The 24,026-nt window shown below is 42.8% G+C and overlaps 1 protein-coding gene across 3 annotated transcripts in view; it reads right to left on the reverse strand.

Annotated features, from left to right (window-relative positions):
- prkcab (protein kinase C, alpha, b) overlaps window positions 1-24,026 on the reverse strand; it is a 118,125-nt gene that overhangs the window by 38,367 nt on the left and 55,732 nt on the right. The window lies entirely within an intron of this gene.

A 24,026-nucleotide genomic window follows, 5' to 3' on the forward strand; every position in this document is an offset into this window, starting at 1 on the left:
TGTAGATGCATGGCAAGTTTCAGACCAGCCCTTAAGGAAAGATCAGATGCAAATGATCATTCACAGTAACAGCATACAATGTACAGTTACAATGTACAGTTAATTTTGTGACTGCACCTTTAATCTTAGAGATGTGGTGCCAAAGCAGCGTGGGGAAATTAGTAGCCTTTGTGTCTATAAAACTTTGTCTTTATGTTAATTTGAGTGGACATTCAAGCTCCAGGTTGTAACCCATTTTGTGTTTGCGTGTGTGAATTTTGTGAACACGCTTTCTTTACTGAGAGGTCTACTGACAAGTTACTTTGCCATTTTTATGCTGCTCGCATTCACATAACGTTGGATTATGAAAAGGGTTCGACAGTTGCCAAAAGGAGAAATTACACAGAGCTTTGAGAAATACTGCAAGGAAATACTGAACTGATGCTGGAGGAACATGGTAAGTTGTGTTTGTGTATTTTGTTGCATCGGTGAAGTTTTCAGTTTGTTCATTTATTCCTGTGCCACTAAACCCGCCCGTTTTTGTGGCGTTCAAACATTATCTACTGGTACTTAAGTTAGTCAACAAGTTTATTTGTGTTATATATTTGAACTGGTGAAGCTATAAGTATCGTTGTATTTTTCTTTCTCTTTGTTCCTTCATCTTCTCATTTTCATGATGCTTGTCACCATGCTTGCTCTTTACTGTTCTTGTCGCAATGCAGATCAAGGAACTAACGATATTTGAAGCCGAATAAAACTCCCATTTAAAACACTCTCTGCCTCTTATTCTTCGAGGCCAAGGGCTGCTACACCAGATCTCAAGGAAAGCCACAAATATGTGCGCGATAGTTTGGGCGGCGATCCCTTAAGGACAAAGGAAGACATGCGGGTGAGAGGGGGGAGGCCAGCCCTCAAGGAAAGCTGTGGACATGCAGGCGAGTGTGGGAGGACAGCCCTCGAGGAAAGCCACAGACATGCAGGCATGACCAGAAGAAAGAGCAGTTCGCTATGATCAGCATGGCGTGAGTCATGGGCAGAGAATTCCGGAAGGCTTTAATTAGATTGCTGGCACTTTAAAATAGTTTTCCCCTCCTTTTTCTTACTGATGCCCACAGTGGGCCCCTGCGATGCCAGGAGAGACAAAGATGGAAAAAAATAGAAAAATGGCAGGATTCTTTTCTCCCTGCATTTTTTGTGTGCATGTGTGTGTTTTTGCACATGTGGTTGTGTGCGTGTGTGTGGGTGTGTGTGTGTGTGTGTGTGTGTGCGTGTGTGTGTGCGTGTGTATGTGCCTCTGTCTGTGTTCTTCTACAGCCTGCTCAATCTTCTAAAGCCTTCCAGTCATGGTGCTGTCAAAAATCAGAAAGCTCTGTTTCATCCTTTTTCAGAAGTCAGTTACTTTTTCTCCATCTCCCAAACCCCCAAACCCATCTCTTTATTCCATCTCTTTTACATGCGTGAGTACTGGGGGTTGTTGGCTCTGTTTGGGCTGATGGGGAATTGGGTGAGTTTCTCATCTCTGCTGGCAGGCCTTGCTGCACACAGATGCTCACACTGCCGCTGACCATCAGGCTCCATTTACTCCCACCTTGTCCACAACATCTCAGGCCTCCAGCGCTGATCTCCATCCTCCCTGCACTCACACCTCCTTTCCCACTCTGCCCCGCTCTCTCTCTTCTTCCTTCTCTCTCTCTCTCTCTCTCTCTCGCTCTCTCTCTTCTTCCTTCTCTCTCTCTCTCTCTCTCTCTCTCTCTCTCTCTCTCTCTCTCTCGCTATCGTTCCTTCATCTCTCTTGCTTCCTGTACTCATTTCCCCAGTTTTGCCTCCTCTTGGAGCAGTAGTGATTCTTGCTCTTTGTAAGACAACAGCAGAACTGATTACCCTAAAACACAGCAGAGAGAAAGACAGGAGTAGGAGAGAGGAAGTATACATCCATATTCTTCTCTTGTCAGACAAAGAAAGACAATAAAACATTTTTTTAAACTTTTTTTTCTCTTGGATTAACAAAAGGACTGGATCGGACAGCACTAAATACACTGCTTTAGAGAACAGCGAAAAATAGATGTTCGTGTCATGACTGCATATATCAGAGCATGTGAGTGTGTGTTCATGTAGTCTACATATCATGTAGTCTACATATTTGGAAGTGCCTATCCCAAGTGCCTATCCATGTGTATGATAATGTCTTTGACTTTGTGTGTGTGTGTGTGTGTGTGTGTGTGCGCGTGTGCGTGTGTGCGTGCACTTGTGTGTGTTTGAAGATGCTGGGGTGTGTGACCTTTTGTTCCAGGTCTGCACTGTTCACAAATTCTTTGCACTTGACACTTTTTGCCTGTATTAGCTCTTGTCCTCCATGGTGCTCCAGGAAGGCTCGACACCATTCTCAAAAGTTCCATCCATGTCTACCCTTCTTAGAGAGACCTCAAGCAGAAAAAAAGTTTGCTCCAGAACCTGCCAAGCTGCAGCAAGTTGCAGCAAGAGTCTGCCTCCTGCCCTGGTTGGCAGCTGAACTTCACACTGCATTGACAGCTGAAATCACACTGCATTGCATATTACATAGCTACTGTAATTGGATCATGTGAGATGCAAAGGTAACACTACCATACACTGTATGATGATGTAGCTGAAACTTGGCAAAGATAAGTCCAAACAAACAGGATATTTGTCTAAAAATGCTTCACAATGAAAATCATTTTTAAATGTAATGGAGTACAATTTTGATGGAGAAAAAAAACAGAAGCTATTCATGAAAATGACCAGAAAGCAAGAGAAAGCACCAGAAAGCAATAGAGAAGCTAGCCTTCCAAGAACCAGCGTCCCGTGTGGAACCTCTAGAAGCTAAAAGCCGCACTACCACTCTAAAACCAGATCAGGAAGCCCCAGTGCCTTCTGGATCAGAATTGACGCACAGCCAATGGCAGTCAAGGCTGAGCCTCTGATGCTGGTGGTGAAAGGGGCAACAGAGACCCCCTGCTCGCCCAGTGCAGCCTGCTTCCCAGACCCCTGAATCCACTGCACACCGTGAGAACCACAGGGTGGCCTCCGTGAGCTCCGGCTACTGGGTTATCAATTTAAAAACCACCTGACATGAATGGGGGAGGGGAGGGGGAGCTTTCCTTTGGCATGAGGGAGGAACAGACTTGAGGAGATGAAAGGAGAGAGGCTGAAAAAGTCACATGTGGAGGTAGAGGAAACACATCTCTGACCGATGAGTCCGCTGATCTAGCAGAATGTCCCTTTTTCTGCTCTCAGTCCAAATTCTGTTTTGGTCCAGTGAATTTTAAGTGAAAAGTATGTCGCAACCTGCCACAGACGTGCTGTTTGGTTCTCACAACACAATTTATTACAGTAATAAAGGGCCCCTTCTTTGATATCCGTCAAGGTAACGTTAGATGTGAAATTCAAATACCACTGGCTCCTCTGACGCGTGTGACATATGGTGCCTTTGGTCCCTCAAATAAGAAAGAAGAAAAAATAATAGTTGGTGTAAATACCGCACTGACAGGACAGTTAGGAGACAGCCCAGAGGAGCTCATTAGGAATGCATCAATTGACAACTTAATCCCTTTGATGCAAATAACTGTATGATAATCCTAAATGAGGCGTGATAGCTGTCATGTGGCTGGTAAGCCGTACGGCAACACATGGTGTGTTGGAGCTTGCCTGAGGCCTTGGTGTGAAGGAGTGATGAATCGGAAATGGAGAAGCAGTCATGGCTGTGTGTTACCCAAGTATGGTGTGGTAGCTACATATGTAAATGTCAAATCTCCACGGAATGGCAACAGCTATGTGTGCTTGTGAGCATGCATCTATTTCACCCTCCTGTTCAGTGGCTGTGCTGTGTCTTTTCAGTGGCTATGGTGCTGTTCAATAAGGTGGGAACCACAGAGTGTAAATGGGTATGCAGTTTGCCACGTTTCACAGACACTGCTGGCCTGGCTTTCCTACCCAGTTCATTTGACTTCTTGATTTCACTTCCAGATTTCTCCCTCACCCTGCCGAGTGGATTCTGAGTCGTTGCGGTAAGGTGAGAGCAGCGCTCTCAGGCAGAGGTTGTGGGATGACTGCGCCTGAGTCAGGGGGTTTCTCAGGTAGAGGCAGTGGGTGAGAGTGGGGCTCTCTGGTAGTGGTGGTGGGTGAGAGTGGGGCTGTCTGGTAGTGGTGGTGGGTGAGAGTGGGGCTCTCTGGTAGTGGTGGTGGGTGAGAGTGGGGCTGTCTGGTAGTGGTGGTGGGTGAGAGTGGGGCTGTCTGGTAGTGGTGGTGGGTGGGGCTGTCTGGTAGTGGTGGTGGGTGAGAGTGGGGCTCTCTGGTAGTGGTGGGTGAGAGTGGGGCTCTCTGGTAGTGGTGGTGGGTGAGAGTGGGGCTGTCTGGTAGTGGTGGTGGGTGAGAGTGGGGCTGTCTGGTAGTGGTGGTGGGTGAGAGTGGGGCTCTCTGGTAGTGGTGGTGGGTGGTGCTGTCTGGTTGTGGTGGTGGGTGAGAGTGGGGCTGTCTGGTAGTGGTGGTGGGTGAGAGTGGGGCTCTCTGGTAGTGGTGGTGGGTGAGAGTGGGGCTGTCTGGTAGTGGTGGTGGGTGAGAGTGGGGCTGTCTGGTAGTGGTGGTGGGTGAGAGTGGGGCTCTCTGGTAGTGGTGGTGGGTGAGAGTGGGGCTGTCTGGTAGTGGTGGTGGGTGGTGCTGTCTGGTTGTGGTGGTGGGTGAGAGTGGGGCTGTCTGGTAGTGGTGGGTGAGAGTGGGGCTCTCTGGTAGTGGTAGTGGGTGGGGCTGTCTGGTAGTGGTGGTGGGTGGGGCTGTCTGATAATGGTGGTGGGTGGGGCTGTCTGGTAGTGGTGGTGGGTGGGGCTGTCTGGTAGTGGTGGTGGGTGAGAGTGGGGCTCTCAGGTAGAGGCGGTGGGTGAGCCACGGCCCAGGTTTGGGCCTGGGAGGAATGCCTAGCTCAGTCACCTCAGTGTGCTGTGTTGCCCCATGTAGCCCCACACGTATGTTCAAACCATTTACAACTGATTTCCATGCTGAAACAGTGTCACAAAAGTACCACACAGACAGAGACATTGATGTGGAAAACACACTGAATTTATGAAAAAAAAAAAAATCCATCAACGATATCATGGACGATGGGTAGAATACAAAAGGATTCAATGTATGATTAATGTTTTCGACTGCTGTGTAAGACAGCAGCAATGCACTCACTACAGCAAAGACTTGTTTCCTGCAGACACATAGTAACTGTGTGAGACAAACTGCAAACATTGTGCGCACAGCAGAGATGTTGCTATGGTGATGGTTTGGAGACGCTATCCATGGCATTATATCAAAGCATTTGGAGAAACACAGCCAACAAAGGACAGCGGAGCAAACACAAATAGTGCTTAATACAAACAGGCATATCGGTTTCATTAAAATTAACCCCAGTTTGCCGTTACAGTGCAGAGATAATTATCCTGTATTCTCACATTAGCAGGTGTTCTCCACACCAAAACTTCCGAGATAACCAATTCTAGTGAATCACCAACCATTTGACATGTTTTATACAAATAAACTATTATCTATTATCTTATTAACAAATGGCCATCACTAAGAGTATTTTAAAGTCTGTCACTGAAGTATCTGAAACATAAAATCTTTGATTTGGTATCAGGTCTCACCATAGGGAAAAACAATATATATATATATATATTTATATATATATATATATATATATATATATATATATATATATATATATATATATATATATATATATATATATATATATAGTCAAAATTGGAACTTTGATCAGGATCACAAGAAATTAAAAATAAATCCCACTTACATTTCATTTAATATTCCTTAGGAGATGCTTAAATGAAAAAAAAAAAAAAGAACTGAGATACAAATTGAGCCCAAACTGAGAATGTAGTTTATATAATATATATGGAGATCCCATTCTTGTCTTGCTTTAATCTCCTGCATGAATAATTATTTTCTGCCAATGGAGCCTTACCTTAGTGCAGCGAGCAGTATCACTCAGTTCAGCACTCGGAAATGTATTATAGAACTATAGTACAAAATTGTTTAACAACTTATAGTAGAACTTATAGTAAACTTACAGTAGAAGACTCTGAAATGCACAACTTGTAGAATCTGTAGGTCTTTCACATGCATACAAGAACATAAGGTTTGGCTAGCTAGCATGTTAGCTAGACTGTTAACTCTCCATGGGTCACAGCTGATGTCACAAATGATGACTACAGCCCTGCAGACAAGCCCCTGGTTAGGACTTGGATTTCAAACCTTTATATGCATCTTGACAAATCTGAACAACTTTGTTGAAATCTCTGATGAAACTTACGTGAGGTTATTTTTTCTCACAAGAAGAGACAGGCAACTTAATCAAAACTCTCAATTTTCTTTACATCATAAGCAACAAAGAAATGAATAAGAAAATAATAATTTTTAAATAACAATATGGATATATTGCAATAAAGGGTACCCGATGATTCACTGTACACTGTAAAACGTGTCTTTTTCTCATATGCTTTTCATATAAAAGCATCTATGTTAAATTATTGAGCGCTTTCTCCTCCCAAAGCCCCACCGTCTATTGGGTTGGGCTTTCCACAGGCTTGGCTTCAGTAGTGGCATAATCATGTGGGATTGATGGAGCGGGTGGTGCTGTTGATGGTGGTGCTGTGGGGTGGGGGGAGTGAGTGAATCAGCACCCCATGTGGATCAGCTGTGTGTGGGCGTAAAGTGTTAATGCAGCTCTCCCACCAGGGTCCCTGCCAGTGTTTTCAGACTCTCACAAAGGATTTGGGCTAGAAAGAATATTGTCAAGTTCTGAAGCAGAACAGATCTCCTGATGCCCTGCATTTCCTTACATTTCCTAATCTTTGCCTTTAACATCAGCTTTAAGCAGCCTTTAAGCCCATCTAGCCCACATCGCTGAGATCTTTGATCATGTCCTTGGCAATGGTAGGAGGCCAGTGTGACTGAATAGCTGAAGTTTTAATGGAAATCTCAATAATTCAACCATATGTTCAATTTAATCCGCAGAAGAGATCTGACTCTTCTCTCACTGTGTGGTCAACAGCCCACCTTATGCTGAGGCAGTGGGTTGAAATCTTAGCCCCTGAGATTTGCAGACCTGTTTCACTACTGTGGGATAAGCACAGAAATGTGCGTTTAATAGGAAAGTAATGGACAGGTATGACAACAGCTGCAAACTGAGTTCTTTCTTAGTCTGCAGCCTGCAGACTAACACCTGATTACATCATGCCTGCTATTACTGTTCAGTGAACGCCTGTTAATGTGTCACACGTACCCATATTCCAACGTTCCGTTAATTAATGTAAAAACAATAATAGTAAAGTACTGTTAATAACCAGCAATTCTTCTTGCAGTAAACATTTGTAAAGCTGCTTTGTGACAACATCTGTTATAAAAAGCACTATATACATTTCATTTGATTAAACTACTATAAAATAGAGTAACTCTTTAACCTATGTGTTCTATTTAAGTATACTTTCCTGAGTATACATCTAAAGCAGACTGAGTAGACAACAAAAGCACTTTTATAAATTGCTCTGAATAATCTAATACTGTAAATGTAAATGTAAGCAATGTGTACCTCATTTTGTAAATACAGAATTATATATTAAATATATTATACATATTATGATTGTCAACTAACTATTGTCCAATTGCTAATTTTTCTGTTTGAAACTTAAAAATATAAGGTCTTCCTTCATTTAAATGTTTGTGTTTGTGTTGTTTCTAAAAAAAAAAGTACAAACATATTTTTATACAATCTTGTATTCTTGTACTTGTTTTCTCTCTCTCTCTCTCTCTCTCTCTCTCTCTCTCTCTCTAAAAGATCACTATGTTGATTCAGCTATCCCAAAATAATTATATATTAAGCTTTCTAGTCATTTAAAAACAAAAACATTACCTAGTTTCCTATTGACATTTTACAGACTGGAGAGTTCTGTTAGGGTGAAAGGAGCAGTACCTTATAGTACACACACACACACACACACACACACACACACACACACACACACACACACACACACACACACACACAAAGCATATCTTGAACATAAAACTACATGTATTTCCTCAATATTCATTTCAAACATTCAGATCAACTGCATAAATATAAATATATAATTGTCATTTTCCCTAGGGCATTAATTGTTTGTTTGATTGGTTTTCCTTGCCAATAACAATATAGCCATTTTAACATGATTATGTGTCCAAAGCCAAGATAATAAGAAAGACTCGTAAACCAGGCATTTTAGATGAAACACCTATTTTAGATTTAATGAGAGTACTGACTATATGCTACAATAAGGTGTATTATTACACTGGCCCCATCCACTATATCAGTTCATGTGTGAATGCAACGAGACTGCGTTTAATGCAGGTGCTGTTATCAACCCGTTTGATTATACACAGACACAGACCTATCAAGCTGTTTATCAAACAGGTTTATCAAACATACAATAGACACCACTGATATTCATGAGTGAGAGACAGATAGAAAGAGAACAAACGTCCTGACAATGACAGGGAAACAAAAATATAATTGTAGTGAAATCTGGCACATGGCACATGGCACAAAATGCTTTTGAACATATAATGTGACTTTTATGAGACATGGACTGCCTCTGTTCTCTGTTTGTATTAGTTCATGGAACTAATTTGGATAGTTATTGTGTACCGCTTTAGATGTCGGTGCAACAGGCTTCAAAACGCTGAGTCAGAGCTACAAAACACAGCCATGACTCATTTGTCTTTCCAGCATATGTGCCTATAGATGTTTTCTGTGAGCTGAAAAGCGACTGCATCTCCAGCAGACACTGAAGGAGTCAACAGGTGGTTTAAATCTTTCCACGCATTACCATGCTAATGGTTTTAGCAAACCAACAGCCAGAGCTCCCTTAACCGGTGACAAACCTCGTTAGTTCCTGATATACAGTGGAACAGAACTGAGGTCTTCTAGTGAACCTCACTGCAGAAGCCAGTATGGCTGTGGGTTTCTCAGTGCCACTGTACACAGTGCAACCATACCGTTATCACTTTAGAGTTTGCAGGATTCCCTGTGCTTTTGATCACGGGGGCAAAGAAATGTTGCAGTCACTGAACCACTGTGAATTAGCTATGCCAGACCTGCTGCTTCCTCTAGTGTGAAAGACCTATGAGTTTGCATAGGAACTGCAGACCATAAGAACAAGGATTAATTTTCTGATCTAACAAATGTACACACTTTGGATACAATTCTTGCAATAGCTATAAAAAATATACTTGTATTGCTGACATGAGTAGGTATGGATCATTCTTGCACATGATACTCCATCCTGATGGTTTTAGAGTTCAGCAGGGCCTCATGTAATGCAGCACTACCAGACGTGGAGACAGGAAGTAATTGAAATCTGTAGTGGTTTTCACTTGAACTGGCACGCTGAAGACCTGTTATACCTGCGGGAATGTTCACACTGCTCGAAAGCTGCTGTGTCATGCTCATATGCAGGCAGAGAGCAGGGACTCCCAGCACTTATGTTAAAACGTTGACATTCGTGCACACACACCACACACACACACACACCACACACACACACATACACACACACAGATATGTGACAGAAGAGACGTGCAGCGGCAATGAATGGAAACCCAAGGAAACCCCCCCAGTGCCACCCACTAATTAAAGTGCCACATCTTGCCAGCTGCTGCTCCCTATTTGTTAAATCTGGCTTGATTCACTTTGCGGTCTGAATGCGTTCAGCCCCCAGCCAGCCCTGGCTCACTCCTGCTCAACCCCAGCCCTGGATCAGTCCTGTATGTCACTTTCTGTCTTCCCTGTTTCCTTAGTCTTGCTAGTGTTTACCCTGCCTGGTGATTCTCATCCATGCTCTCCTGCTTCCCCTGGTTATTAGCGTGTCATCCTGCTTCTTGACCAGCGTTCATCTCTGAGAACATTGTAAGCCTGCGTGACCATGTCTGGCTGAAGATGAGCATTTACTTCCAGCTGTCTCTGGCCTCTGAACTGTACAGCTCTGAGTCAGTAAATAATGAGGACTCTCTACATTCAGTCCTGCAGCAAACAGTCCTTTGTTAAATAAACAACAACAACAAAAAAGTCTCCCTATCATTTTTACTGTGATTCAAACTAGTGTGTGAACAGCTGTAAGATGCTTGCAAAGCAACAATCACAAGGCTTTTATCAAAACAGACAAAAACATTGTACTGTTTCTCTTTTATCACTGTAAGGACAAAACAGTGTGTGATTTGTGCCATGTGCTGTTTGTGTGTGGTTTGTGCTGTGTGCTACTTCTCCTTTATCACCGGAAGAACAAAAACAGTGTCTGTGTGCAGCCTGTGTGCTGTTTGTGTCCTCTTTGTGCTCTGTGCAGTTTGTGCTGTGTTCTGTTTCTCAGAGGTCGTGGCGAACACCAGAACGGGGAGTGTGGGAGAGAGGAGTAAAGGAAGAGCCAATGAAGATGTATCCTTTAACAGTCAGCTGGGGTGGGTGGAGTGTGCAGGGGCCATGGCAGGTGTAGAGGCTGGGGCAGAGTCAAGAGCAGGCATGGAAGTGGGGGGTGGGTGGGTACAAGGCGTGGCTAGGAAGGGCGTGGCCGGGAGGGGCATAGCTAGGAGGGGTGTGGCTAAGAGAGGCATGGCTGGGAAAGGCTGGGGCAGGAGGGAGATGAAGCCAAAGGGCAGCTGCCCCTCTCACTCTGCTGAAATTAAGATAATGTTCTGCAGCCTGGCAGCCTTTATTTCTGCCTTGCTGAAACGCTCCTACATGTTAATAATAACAGCAAGCCTAGGAATGCTGGAGGGAGAGACTTACTTGTTCATCTGTTGTGTGTGTGTGCAAGACAAGCAAGACATTTGTCTTTTTGTGCTATAGCCGGCAGCCTTGTGCTTCGCCCCTTTAACGTGGCTCCTCCCTGCAGCCAGATGCCAGCGCTGAGTGAGCTACCAGCCCTGTCTCCTCTCAGGCCTCCTCGGTCCTGGAGGTAAAATCATCCCTCCTCTGTTGGCACTTTATTTTTGAATCAATGCAAAATTGTGTTGGAACAAGGTTTTCAGTAGTGACTGCAAGGACACTGTGTGATTGGGTGGTCGCAGTTAGAATCTCCTTAAGCAGGATTTATGCAGTGTTGTTGTATGGCTTCAAGCTGATCTCAGACAAGCAGTGACATGTAACCTCTGAAACACTCTCCTTGTCCTGGTGAATTGAGCCCAAAGTTTTGTGTTCATGCTACAGATCACATGTATGCTCAAGAACTCACACTCACACATGCACACATACTCACACACACACACACACACACACACACACACACACACACACACACACACACACACACACACACACACACACACACACACACATATACCACCTAATGCCATCTGAATGCCATGGATGTACTACATAAGCCAAACAGCTGTGCTGTCCTCAGTACACTGGCTGAGTGTATGCCCCCAGATCAGAGAAGGGATACATAACACAGATAACTGGCATGGCCTCTACTGCATGGACCTAGAATCTGGTGAGGATAAAACCACTGTAAAGTACAGGTGTCCAACTGCACCACAATAAGCTTAGGAACTAGTAGTAAATCCTTGGATATACATTTGAGACAGTGGTTTATTTAAATAAGTTGATTAGTAAAGAACAGACCCCTTTACACAGTTATGATCATCTTTCTTTTGTGAAATAATTAGGCCTTGTCCCAGATGTTCTATAGATCCCTTTTCACCGTGTGTAATATTACGTAATATATAATATCATGTAATATTATATATGTAATATTTCCATTTCATAATATTATAAGCTGTTTGATTTCATTATTGTGTTTGCTGCATAATCATGATCTCATAAACACCACATGATCATGGTTTTCTTCCATCTAGCTTCAGCCACTTTCACTAACGATTAACGATTTTGGTCGACAGCTGTTGTACACAACAGCTATAGTAGACAACAGCTATGGTAGATAGCAGCTAGGAGCAGCACAGAGAAAGCCTGGTCTTCTTTGGCTCTCCCCTAGGAAAGGCTGAGATTGAGACATTCATCACGTCTGTTTGAAATGAAACAGAAGGGAGAAGGCTAACATGCTAACATTCAAGTACTCTTCACTGGAGTAAGAAGAAGATATCCATGAAAATGTAATAAAAGAACACAGAAAGAGAAGAAGCTGTGAGAGAGGCAGAGAGAGGGGGCGGGGGAAGAGAGGCAGAGGAAGAGAGAGATAGAGAGTGCCTCCCACTCCCTTTGTGCTGAATAAGATAGAGGCAGAGGCATTATTGGATGCCCAACTCTCAGTAGAGGCAAGTGAAATAGCACTCTGATGGGATTACCGCACAAAGCTTAACCAACAGGAAAAAGGCCATGAGTGCATGCACGTGTGTGTGTGTGTGTGTGTGTGTGTGTGTGTGTGTGTAGGGGATGTCCCCAAACCATGCTCGTTAGCTAGAAGCTCATTGCTTAACTCATCTAGAATGCTTGTTCTGAAAAGGGACGTGTTCTTGCAGGGTAGCCATTCTGAGAGATGCACTCTGCCCCTCCTCCTGGAGGCCTCATTTGCTTATATCTGTCAGCACTTTCCCAGCAGGGAGGCCACAGAGGCAGCTTTGCCGCAGAGCTGGGCATCCAGCACGCGGGCGTGTGACACGTGAGTACGAGTTTACGGTAATATGCCTCATCAGCACCTCTTTGCCAGGAACACAGCAACTCTGTTTTCCAGGTGACAGTGTCACCCGCGGGGGCGGATAGAAATGCGGCAAAAAGTGAATAATGTTTCTGAGCAGGACTGACGAAGAGTAAATTAAGCAAATTAAATAGTAACATTCAATGGGTTATACTGGTTAGGTTAATTTTCTTTTTTTTTTGGTCTACATTTGGCTAAAGTTACTAGCAAAAATCCTATTAAAAAAAAGTTCAGTTTTGTCATTATGTTCAGTCAGACTATTTTCTTTCAACAAACGATTAACACCTCTTTGAAGACTTTTGAGCTGCTACACTGCAGAGAATCAGAAGATTTACTGACACTGTTTACACTCATGGGTAACATTCTGTGTGTGCGTGACTGCTCACTGTGCGGCGTCTCAGAGGGCCAATGCATCTCACCGCTGTCATGCCTGTCAGCTGTGGCAGACAGCCTAGGTGCATGTGTCAATAGTGCTTCTATTTTCAACTGCAGGTAAGCAGGGCAGACAGGCTCTGTGGAGTGGGGCCTGAGTGGGAGAGGCACTGACTACCAGCACTGACCGCCCTCATCCAACCATCACCTTCTCTAAATATAACTACCAGCACAGACCGCCCTCATCCCACCATCACCTTCTCTAAATATAACTACCAGCACTGACCGCCCTCATCCAACCATCACCTTCTCTAAATATAACTACCAGCACGGACCGCCCTCATCCCACCATCACCTTCTCTAAATATAACTACCAGCACTGACCGCCCTCATCCCACCATCACCTTCTCTAAATATAACTACCAGCACTGACCGCCCTCATCAATCCATCACCTTCTCTAAATATAACTACCAGCACTGACCGCCCTCATCCCACCATCACCTTCTCTAAATATAACTACCAGCACTGACCGCCCTCATCCAACCATCACCTTCTCTAAATATAACTACCAGCACCGACAACCCTCATCCCACCATCACCTTTTCTAAATATAACCACCAGCACCGACCGCCCTCATCAATCCATCACCTTCTCTAAATATAACTACCAGCACCGACCACCCTCATCCCACCATCACCTTCTCTAAATATAACTACCAGCACCGACCGCCCTCATCAATCCATCACCTTCTCTAAATATAACTACCAGCACCGACCGCCCTCATCCCACCATCACCTTCTCTAAATATAACTACCAGCACCGACAACCCTCATCCCACCATCACCTTCTCTAAATATAACTACCAGCACCGACCGCCCTCATCCCACCATCACCTTCTCTAAATATAACTACCAGCACCGACCGCCCTCATCCCACCATCACCTTCTCTAAATATAACTACCAGCACCGACCGCCCTCATCCCACCATCACCTTCTCTAAATATAACTACCAGCACCGACCGCCCTCATCAATCCATCACCTTCTCTAAATATAACTACCAGCACCGACCGCCCTCATCCCACCATCACCTTCTCTAAATATAACTACCAGCACGGACCGCCCTCATCCAACCATCACCTTCTCTAAATATAACTACCAGCACCGACCGCCCTCATCCCACCATCACCTTCTCTAAATATAACTACCAGCACCGACCGCCCTCATCCCACCATCACCTTCTCTAAATATAACTACCAGCACCGACCGCCCTCATCCCACCATCACCTTCTCTAAATATAACTACCAGCACCGACCGCCCTCATCCCACCATCACCTTCTCTAAATATAACTACCAGCACCGACCGCCCTCATCCCACCATCACCTTCTCTAAATATAACTACCAGCACCGACCGCCCTCATCCCACCATCACCTTCTCTAAATATAACTACCAGCACTGACCGCCCTCATTCCACCATCACCTTCTCTAAATATAACTACCAGCACTGACCGCCCTCATCCCACCATCACCTTCTCTAAATATAACTACCAGCACTGACCGCCCTCATCAATCCATCACCTTCTCTAAATATAACTACCAGCACTGACCGCCCTCATTCCACCATCACCTTCTCTAAATATAACTACCAGCACTGACCGCCCTCATCAATCCATCACCTTCTCTAAATATAACTACCAGCACTGACCGCCCTCATTCCACCATCACCTTCTCTAAATATAACTACCAGCACGGACCGCCCTCATTCCACCATCACCTTCTCTAAATATAACTACCAGCACTGACCGCCCTCATCCCACCATCACCTTCTCTAAATATAACTACCAGCACCGACAACCCTCATCCCACCATCACCTTCTCTAAATATAACTACCAGCACGGACCGCCCTCATCCAACCATCACCTTCTCTAAATATAACTACCAGCACCGACCGCCCTCATCCCACCATCACCTTCTCTAAATATAACTACCAGCACTGACTGCCCTCATCCCACCATCACCTTCTCTAAATATAACTACCAGCACGGACCGCCCTCATCCCACCATCACCTTCTCTAAATATAACTACCAGCACGGACTGCCCTCATCCCACCATCACCTTCTCTTCCCGTCTCTCTCCTTTCAGTGTCTTTTTAAGGTGATGGAGCAACAGCTTGCCTTCAATGTGCTAATGTTGCAGATGCATTCAGCATTTAACAAAGGGCCAGGTAATACCCCTTTAAAGGTATTACCGGATCTTATTGTTGCACCTGACAATGTTGATCACAAAATATCGTAGAAAGGTTGGAAAATTGGATAAGTAAAAAGAAATTATGAACTGTCCTCAAATCATGTTAGCATGTTAGCACTTCTTGGCCCACTTTTATTTAGATGTGCTCCTATTAAGACAAATTCTAGGGCACAACAAATGATCACAATTGATACACAAATATAGATTATTCTCTGACATGAAGATTACAGCACAATAGACACACTATGTTTGGAGGACATACATAATTAGAGATGAAAGAGCATTTCCTTCAGTTACATAAGGACAAAACAGAAGAAGTGCAGCTCTTAAATCTACAGTTCTAAAAACTAAAGACCAAGTCTAAAGACCAAATCAGATATCTTGGCTTGCTAATAGACTTGGATCTCACTTGCACTAGCTATATAAAACAATAAGAAAAGCAGCCCTTTTTATCATCTAAAAAATATAGCTAGAGTCAAAGTCTCCAGCAGGGTTGACCACTGTAATGGTCTTAATATATTAGCAATAAAACAGAAATATGGATCAAACATTTCCAGAATATGTAGAATCTGCCGTGTAGAATCTGCTAATGAGCAAGACCCTTAACCCTCAATTGCTCAAGTTGTATTAAGTCATAATCGTAAGTTGCTTTGGACAAAAGCTTCAGGGAAATGTAATTGTTCTGAACATTTTGACATGGGTATCATGCTAGAAGTAAGAACCTTTAAAATGAAGAAAATAAGCAAAAACAGACAAAATAGCCTGAGGGACTCCCAAACTACTGGCTATTTGATTTATATCATGTTTACTTAATTTGTACACTATGATTTGCATATTTATTAGTATGTGCAATCTCATGGGAACTGAATCTATGACCTTGGTGTGGTTAGTACCTGGTGTTACTTCTATCAGCTGAGCTACCTGGTGTTATTTGGAATACAACGAGGGTTTTAACCAGGACAAAGATAACAGAGCATATTATTTCTATTCTAAAAGCACTGGCTTCCAGTTAGATATAGAATAGATTTTAATGTACTACTACAAGCCTAAAATTCTCTGAATGGACTAGGCCCAGAATAAATGTCTCATATGCTTGAAGAGCATAAACCCACCGGTGTCTTAAATCCATGGATGCAGGTCAACTAGTAGAGCTCAGAATTCAAACTAAACCCCAAAGGTATCTTAGATCCATGGCTATAGGTCAACTAGCAGAGCCAAGAATTCAAACTCAACCCCAAAGCTGTCTTAGATCCAAGGATACAGATCAACTAGTACAGCTCATAATTCAAATTAACCCCAAAGGTGTCTTAGGTCCATAATTCAGGTCAGCTAGTAGAGCACATAATTCATACTTAACCCTGAAGCAGCTTTTATTCTACACACAAATAGAACCAATTTTCAGATGAATTTAGATAATACCCCAAATGTAGCTATATTTAAAATCCAGATCAAAAACATTTATATTTTCCTGTGCTTTATTTGTGCACTTTATTTTAGCGTAGCACTTATATTGTATCTTTTAGCCATATTTTAATCAATTATACTTCATTAGCCATATTTTAATCAATTATACTTCATTCGTCTTTGCTTTATATTGTGCTTATGTTTTAATTAATCATATAAGCTTTACTTTTTTTTTTATAATTCAACCCTCTTCAATACATTTATTTGTAAAGTGCTTTGAATTTGTGCATGAAATTATATAAATTAACCCCTATATTTATTATATATATTTATTTATCCCTAAATAGCACAATAGCCCCTGACACTAAAATTAAGGTTTAAAATGTGTGCTCATTTTCAGAGATTGAATGAATATGTCATAGTGGAGAAAGTTGTCAACACCTCTCTCATCTTTCTGTGTGTGTGTGTGTGTGTGTGTGTGTGTGTGTGTGTGTGTGCTGAGTGTGTGTGTGTGCGCGTGTGTGCTGAGTGTGTGTCTGTGTGTGTGTGTGTGTGTGTGTGTGTGTGTGCTGAGTGTGTGTGTGTGTGTGCTGAGTGTGTGTGTGTGTGTGTATGTGTGCGCGTGTGTGCTGAGTGTGTGTGTGTGTGTGTGTGCTGAGTGTGTGTGTGTGTGTGTGTGTGTGTGTGTGTGCTGAGTGTGTGTGTGTGTGTGTGTGTGTGTGTGTGTGCTGAGTGTGTGTGTGTGTGTGTGTTCTGAGTGTGTGTGTGTGTGTGCTGAGTGTGTGTGTGCTGAGTGTGTGTGTGTGTGTGTGTGTGTGTGTGTGTATGTGTGCGCGTGTGTGCTGAGTGTGTGTGTGTGTGTGTGTGTGTGTGTGTGCTGAGTGTGTGTGCGCGTGTGTGCTGAGTGTGTGTGTGTGTATGTGTGTGTGTGTGTGTGTGTGTGTGTGTGCGCGTGTGCTGAGTGTGTGTGTGTGTATGTGTGCGCGTGTGTGCTGAGTGTGTGTGTGTGTGTGTGTGTGTGTTGGCAATTCTATGTACAGAAGGCACTCTCTTCCAGATCCACTAACTATAAGAACAGAAATGGGGGATCCTGGATTCTGTAAATCATCTCTCTCTCCCTCTCTGTCTCTGGCAGCTTCTGTCTGCCATTTCCCCTTCTGCACACACACACACACACACACACACACACACACACACACACACACACAGAGCTAGAGACTACCTTCATTAGCATTCAAAGTACAGGCACTTTTTCAACCAGGCACTATCAATATCTGTTCCTCCTACCAGAGATCACTATAAAAACAGTAACATAATCAACAGATCACTAAAAGAAGTGTAGAAACATAATCACATGCCAGTAATGTTGGTTAACTACAGAAACGGTACAATGACAAGACATGAATAATTGTGGTGTTGCTTCCAGGGCCCTACATGAATGCAAGCAAAAGACAGAAAGAAAAGAAAATCGGAGGCATATCAGTGTTGGGGACTGTGTGAATAAAGGAGCCGAGATAGAGAGACATCGGGAGAAAGACAGATAATAGAGAGAAAGAGAGAAGCAGACAGACAGAGCAGAAGAGGGAGAAAGAAGAAGAGTGTGGGAAAGAGAAAGATAGACAGGGAGAATGGCATTTCCAGGCTCCAGAAGCTGAAGTTGGGGGGAGTAGAGGATTAAAGCCATAATGACATTCTTGTAGTCATCAAGACTTCAGACAGCTTCAGTTCTCACAAAAATTAAGAAAAGCATTGGAAGCTCCAGGTCGCAGACACTGATGCCACGGAATCTGACAGCCAGCGGTGCTTCCATCCCATTGGGAGTCTGACAGCCCCCTAGAAGAGTCTGTCTACTGCACAGTCTCAGCCAGTGGTCACTGGGCAGTATGATGTTCTGTGTGCGGGGAGACATCTACGGATACATTGTTGACCACTGTTGATACATCTGCCAGCTTCTTGCTTCTGGAAACCATGAAGCAAGCAACTAATACTGCCACACAGGGCAAGGTAAATCGCAGCCAAATAGTTATAGTGCATTGAAAAAACAGCTTTAAACTTTAAAGTCTGATTATTGATTAGTAAGTACAGCTCTAGTTAGTAATCATCTGTAATTAATCCATTATGGTTTAAGGTGGAAGCACATAGGAATGGGCACAGAAAAACAGATGAGGTGCACAGGTAATGGAAGCATAAACATTCTCACAGGAAAGAGAAGGGACCTTGAAAATATATACTGAGAATCAGTCATAAGGAGGTTTATATATGGTCCCTAGCTTCTGTTATTCCCTAACTCCAGGCACCATCTAGCTTTGTCCTCTGAAGCCTCAAAGTTGGTCATGTGAGAAACAGTGGTAACTATAAGGAGACTGTTTCACCTCATATCTTATAGCAAAAGCATGTTTTGTCCAAATACACAAACAATTAGTACAACATTCTTTATTTAGTTTAGATGGGTAAATGTCTCTGGACAGAACACAGAGATTGGGATAAAACACTTTCACAGCTATTAGTTACATATTTATTCATTCTTTAGTTGTATATAGAAAATATCCAGTGAGAAGCTTGCTCTCACAAAGGAGAAGCTTCCACTCACAGTAATCTAAAATAATGTAAAACAGAGACTTTATTGTCTGATAAGCATATGGCATAAAACATGTTTATGAGCAGCAACTGTTTTGCCGCTGTTTTCATTATCCTTTCTTATGTAACCTGCATGGTTACTGGACACTGGTATTTATAGTCTTTATGGTCAACTGTGGAAAAGCTTGCAGGGCCATTTTTGTTAGTGTTTTTTGTTTGTTTGTTTGCATATTTGTGCATTACTCACTAAAATGATGCATCAGTGTAACAGGCACATGAAGCAATTAATTACCAAGAAAAACACAGAGGGGTAAGACAATACCCCTTATAACAATTTAGGCGTAATTATGAAACTAGTGCAAGTTAATATTTTGATATGTACATGCCCACCTGTAACATATCTGGTAACATACTGTATGTGGGAGCATGCAGATGTGTGGGTGTGTGCATGTAAATCTGGTTTCCATAGCCAAGAGGACAAAAATTATTTCCCCAACGTCCTCAACATTAAACGCTTAGGTGACTTGTCAGCACTTAAATTAGTTCTTTTCACTTTGATGGATGGTATTCCAAAGTGTTGGCTAGTGGAGATAACATTTAGTGCTGGAAATACCATTTCATTGGTTCTTATTCCACATTACAATTCGTTCAGCTAGAGAAACAATCACAACGTTTCCTTGGTACCATGCAATTAGTAACCAGACAGGTTCTCCACTTTATAATATAAGATACTGTATTGCTTTTTATGCAGTGTTTGGATTAGGCTCGTTGATGTGGCAGTCGGAGCTCATACTCAGCCGTAGTGACAGAACTCATATACGGGCTGCGTGCCTGCTTCACATAAATAGGGATCTCTCACGCATCTCCAACTGTGGTTCTCCCATCCCAGGGTTCCCCACACGCTAGTTCTTCACTCATCTCTGGGGTCCCTCACACCCTCAGGTTAATATAATCTGGAGGATCTCATATGGTTCACACACTGTGCACACCTCCTCTGTTTGTTTATCTCCTCTGTGTTTCTCAAAGGCTTGGCTCTTTGGTGTTGCAATCACAGTGAAGGTTAGGTTTATTCTCAGGGGTTTTGTATGGTGGATGGGATTGTCTTATAAATGTTTAATATTGCCAAATAATAGTGGTCAAATAATATTGCCCTGAAACATGAGAGGTGGGGTTATCTGTGTTTTCCAAACATTTACAATTGGAGATATTAGATTTTTCCTAAAAAACTTAAAATATATATTTTCAAGTTTTATTTTGTAAGTTAACTTTGGTTTAATTACTTTTACTTAATCAAAACAACATGATTTATGAAAATTAATAAAAATGGGGATCTGAGAGAAGCAGGATGTTTTTAGAGAGGCATCCTTCATCATCTGTGCAAGCAAAGTGGAAAACTTGTGTATGTCACAGCAATTTTGACTACCTCTACATATTTTTATAGTATAATGCAGTACTCCCTGAAATCTGCTTCATATAAACATTTGGGCCACTTATAAGAGACACTCTTCTAGTAGTGCATTGGACCTTATCTGGCCTTCAGAACTGTTCAATTCATCATGGCATAACCTCCACTAGGTGTTGAATATAGTTAATCTGACCAGGTGATGTTTTTCCACTGCTAAGTGATCCATTTTTGCACTCTTTTTTAGAGTCTTCTGTTTCCCATAAACATCAATGGCATCAAACTAGTCATCTGCTGTTATCATATCAGCCACTTCCACTATCTGCCAGGGGTGCATACCACGCAAGGGTTCCTGATGATGGTTCCTGCTCCTCATTCCCCTCCTCCTAGGATTTCTGTTGTCTTAGGTACTCATTAAGTGATTCATCGCTTGGGACCATTATCCTGTTTTACTCCTGGATCTTGGTCGGGTCATCCTGGATAGTGGCTCTGACACTCACTAGTCCTTGCCCCACCTCCTTCCACTTAGTGTCTCAGAGTGCTGGATTTGGGATGAAACCCTCTGTGCATTGTGAGGAGTGTCCTGGTCTTGAGTTCAGTGGCTTCTATCTCCTCCTTTGGCCCTCCTATTATGCCAGCAGGGTTTCTGATGACTGGTACAGTGTGTGTGTTGATAGCTCGGATCTTGTACTTCTCAGGACCTCCCTCACTCTTTGTAGGTATTTAGGAATTTATATATATTCAATTATTCAATTTATATATATTGAATGAAGGACCTAACCATGCAGTCTGCCTTTACAAACATTTGTGAAAGAATGGGTTGTTCTAAGGAGCCCACTGAAGAGTGATACTGTAATAAGATGCCACTGTTGCAACAAGTAAAGTTTCTTCCATCCAAGGCATTCTACGATCATCTGTGAGTGGTATGACTGAAAAGTAGAAGTGTTTAGGAACCACAGCAACTCTACATAATGTTGCAGAGCAGGGTTGCTGAGCGCTGAGCCGCATAAAAGTCGGCAACACTCTACTGACTCAATAACTACAGAGTTCCAAACCTCCCCTGGCAAAAACTGTGGAGCTTCATGGCATGGGTTTCCATGGCAAAGCAGCTGCATGCAAGCCTTACATTACCAAGCACAATGCCAACGTCAGATGGAATGGTATAAAGCACCCTGCCACTGGACTCCAGAGCAGTGGAAACATGTTCTGTGGAGTGACAAATCACACTTCTCTTTCTGGCAGTGTGATGGATGAGTCTGGGTATTGCGAGCTCTTCCCAGACGAGTGGAAGCTGTTATAGCTGCAAAGGGAAGACGGACTCCTTATTAACACCTATGGAACGGGAGGACCGACTCCATATTAATGCCTATGGATTTAGCACAAGACATCTGGGGTCTGTGGTCTCGTGAGGACAGGGCTGATCATTTAGTTCTCCATCAGCCTTTAATTTCAACATACACATATGGCAAAAAATTACATGCCCTTACTCCAGACTAAAACAGCTAGGTGTTTACTTTCCAGGGCTAATATTGTGTATACTGTTATTATTATAATACTGTTATTATTTAATAATAATGTTAATGTTTAATGTTAATAATTGTTATTACTATAACAATTAAATTTCAAAGCTATCAAAGTGAGCTGTGAAAACTCTGGGATAAATAATGCAGTACTTCTGTACTTCTTAATCAACTACCAAATACATGGATTAGAGTAGGGCCGGATCTTATTGAATGAATTATTACAACAGCTCATCAGTCACTAAGGTCTCCCCATCTTTTGTTTTTAAATCGGTGAGTTAAGTTCCATTGTGCAAACACACTGTCTTGAAACCAGCTCAAGAAGAACAAAGATAGCAAGAATTGAAACACCCCAAATAAGAACAGAGAGATTGTGGGACAGAATTCCAGACTGTGATGGCTGTGGTTCTGAACACTCTGCCTCTCAGAGTGGCTAGTCTGGTCTCAGAAACCAGTAGAGCAGTAACAGATGACCTTAGTGTATCAACTGGGGTGTAGTCTGGAGTTTGCATTTAATCCAGGATCATATGGATAGCCAATGTAACTGACACACAGCGAGAATGAGTTCCAAATGGTTAGTGTATGTGAGGACTCTGGTCTTTGAATAGGTTTCAGTTGATTAAGGGTTTTTCCTAGATACACCAATGAAAAGGAAATTACAGTAATATAGACCTAAGGTAATGAAAGTGTTCTTCAGGTCTTCAGTATCTCAGACTGAGAAGAGATTGGAATAGGGCATTACATATAGTAGGTGTGCCATATTATGGATCGGATTAGGGCCACATTACAGATCGGAGTAGGGCCACACTATGGATTGAAGTAGGACCACATAATGGATTAGAGTAGGGCCACATAATGGATTAGAGTAGGGCCACACTATGGATTAGAGTAGGGCCACATAATGGATTAGAGTAGGGCCACACTATGGATTAGAGTAGGGCCACATAATGGGTTAGAGTAGGGCCACACTATGGATTAGAGTAGGGCCACACTATGGAGCTAAAATAACAGTAATGTTAGAGATCTAATATGGGGGTTCAAATGAAAAGGGAATAATCAAAAAGAACAGATCACAAAAACCATACAAAAGGATTTAATAGCCACACTATCAGTGTCAATGCAGTGAGACAATGATTAATCTTGTGTTTACTTTAAGTGAGTTATTATCCATGTTTTCAGATGATGGACACATGCAGATAATTATGTAGAGGTGAACGTGTGACAGGCCTAGTACTGCATATCATCCTCATTACAATGGAAATTAAAACCATGGTGCTGACATATGTGACCAAGGGGGAGAATATACGTAATGAAGAGGGCACATGAACCATCAATAACAGCACAAGACTCTGCATTCTGTAATAACAGATCCAATAACTGATACAGTGTGATGTATAGTGGGAGTTAGGGAGTAACCAAGCAGTAAACCAAGCTAGAGCAGTGCTAGAAAAGCTATCTGAAGACAGATGAGAAGGAACATTATAAACCATAGTGTTAGACCACACAAAGGTGTAGGAGTATAAGGACCCAGAGGGGACCAGACACAGCAGAGAATGGACTTTACTGACTTACCAGAGCTGTCTCAACTCTAATGTAGAGAACAGAAACCAGATTGGACAGAATCCAACATGCCATTGGTGGCAAGGGTAGTTTTGTAGTTAACTGATTGCCAGTCATTTGGTAATTTGCCAGAAATAGGTGATTGGAAACCAGAGAACTAGAGTTAGAGAATATTAGAGAATTAAAGAACCAAGATGTTGCTTCTTATCTACTCACAGCAGTTTTAATATGGAGATGTTGTTTCTTATGTAGCCTCAGCAGTT

The sequence above is a fragment of the Electrophorus electricus genome, chromosome 3 (assembly GCF_041902795.1).
Source record: "Electrophorus electricus isolate QZ-2024a chromosome 3, ASM4190279v1, whole genome shotgun sequence".
Classification (NCBI taxonomy): Eukaryota; Metazoa; Chordata; class Actinopteri; order Gymnotiformes; family Gymnotidae; genus Electrophorus; species Electrophorus electricus.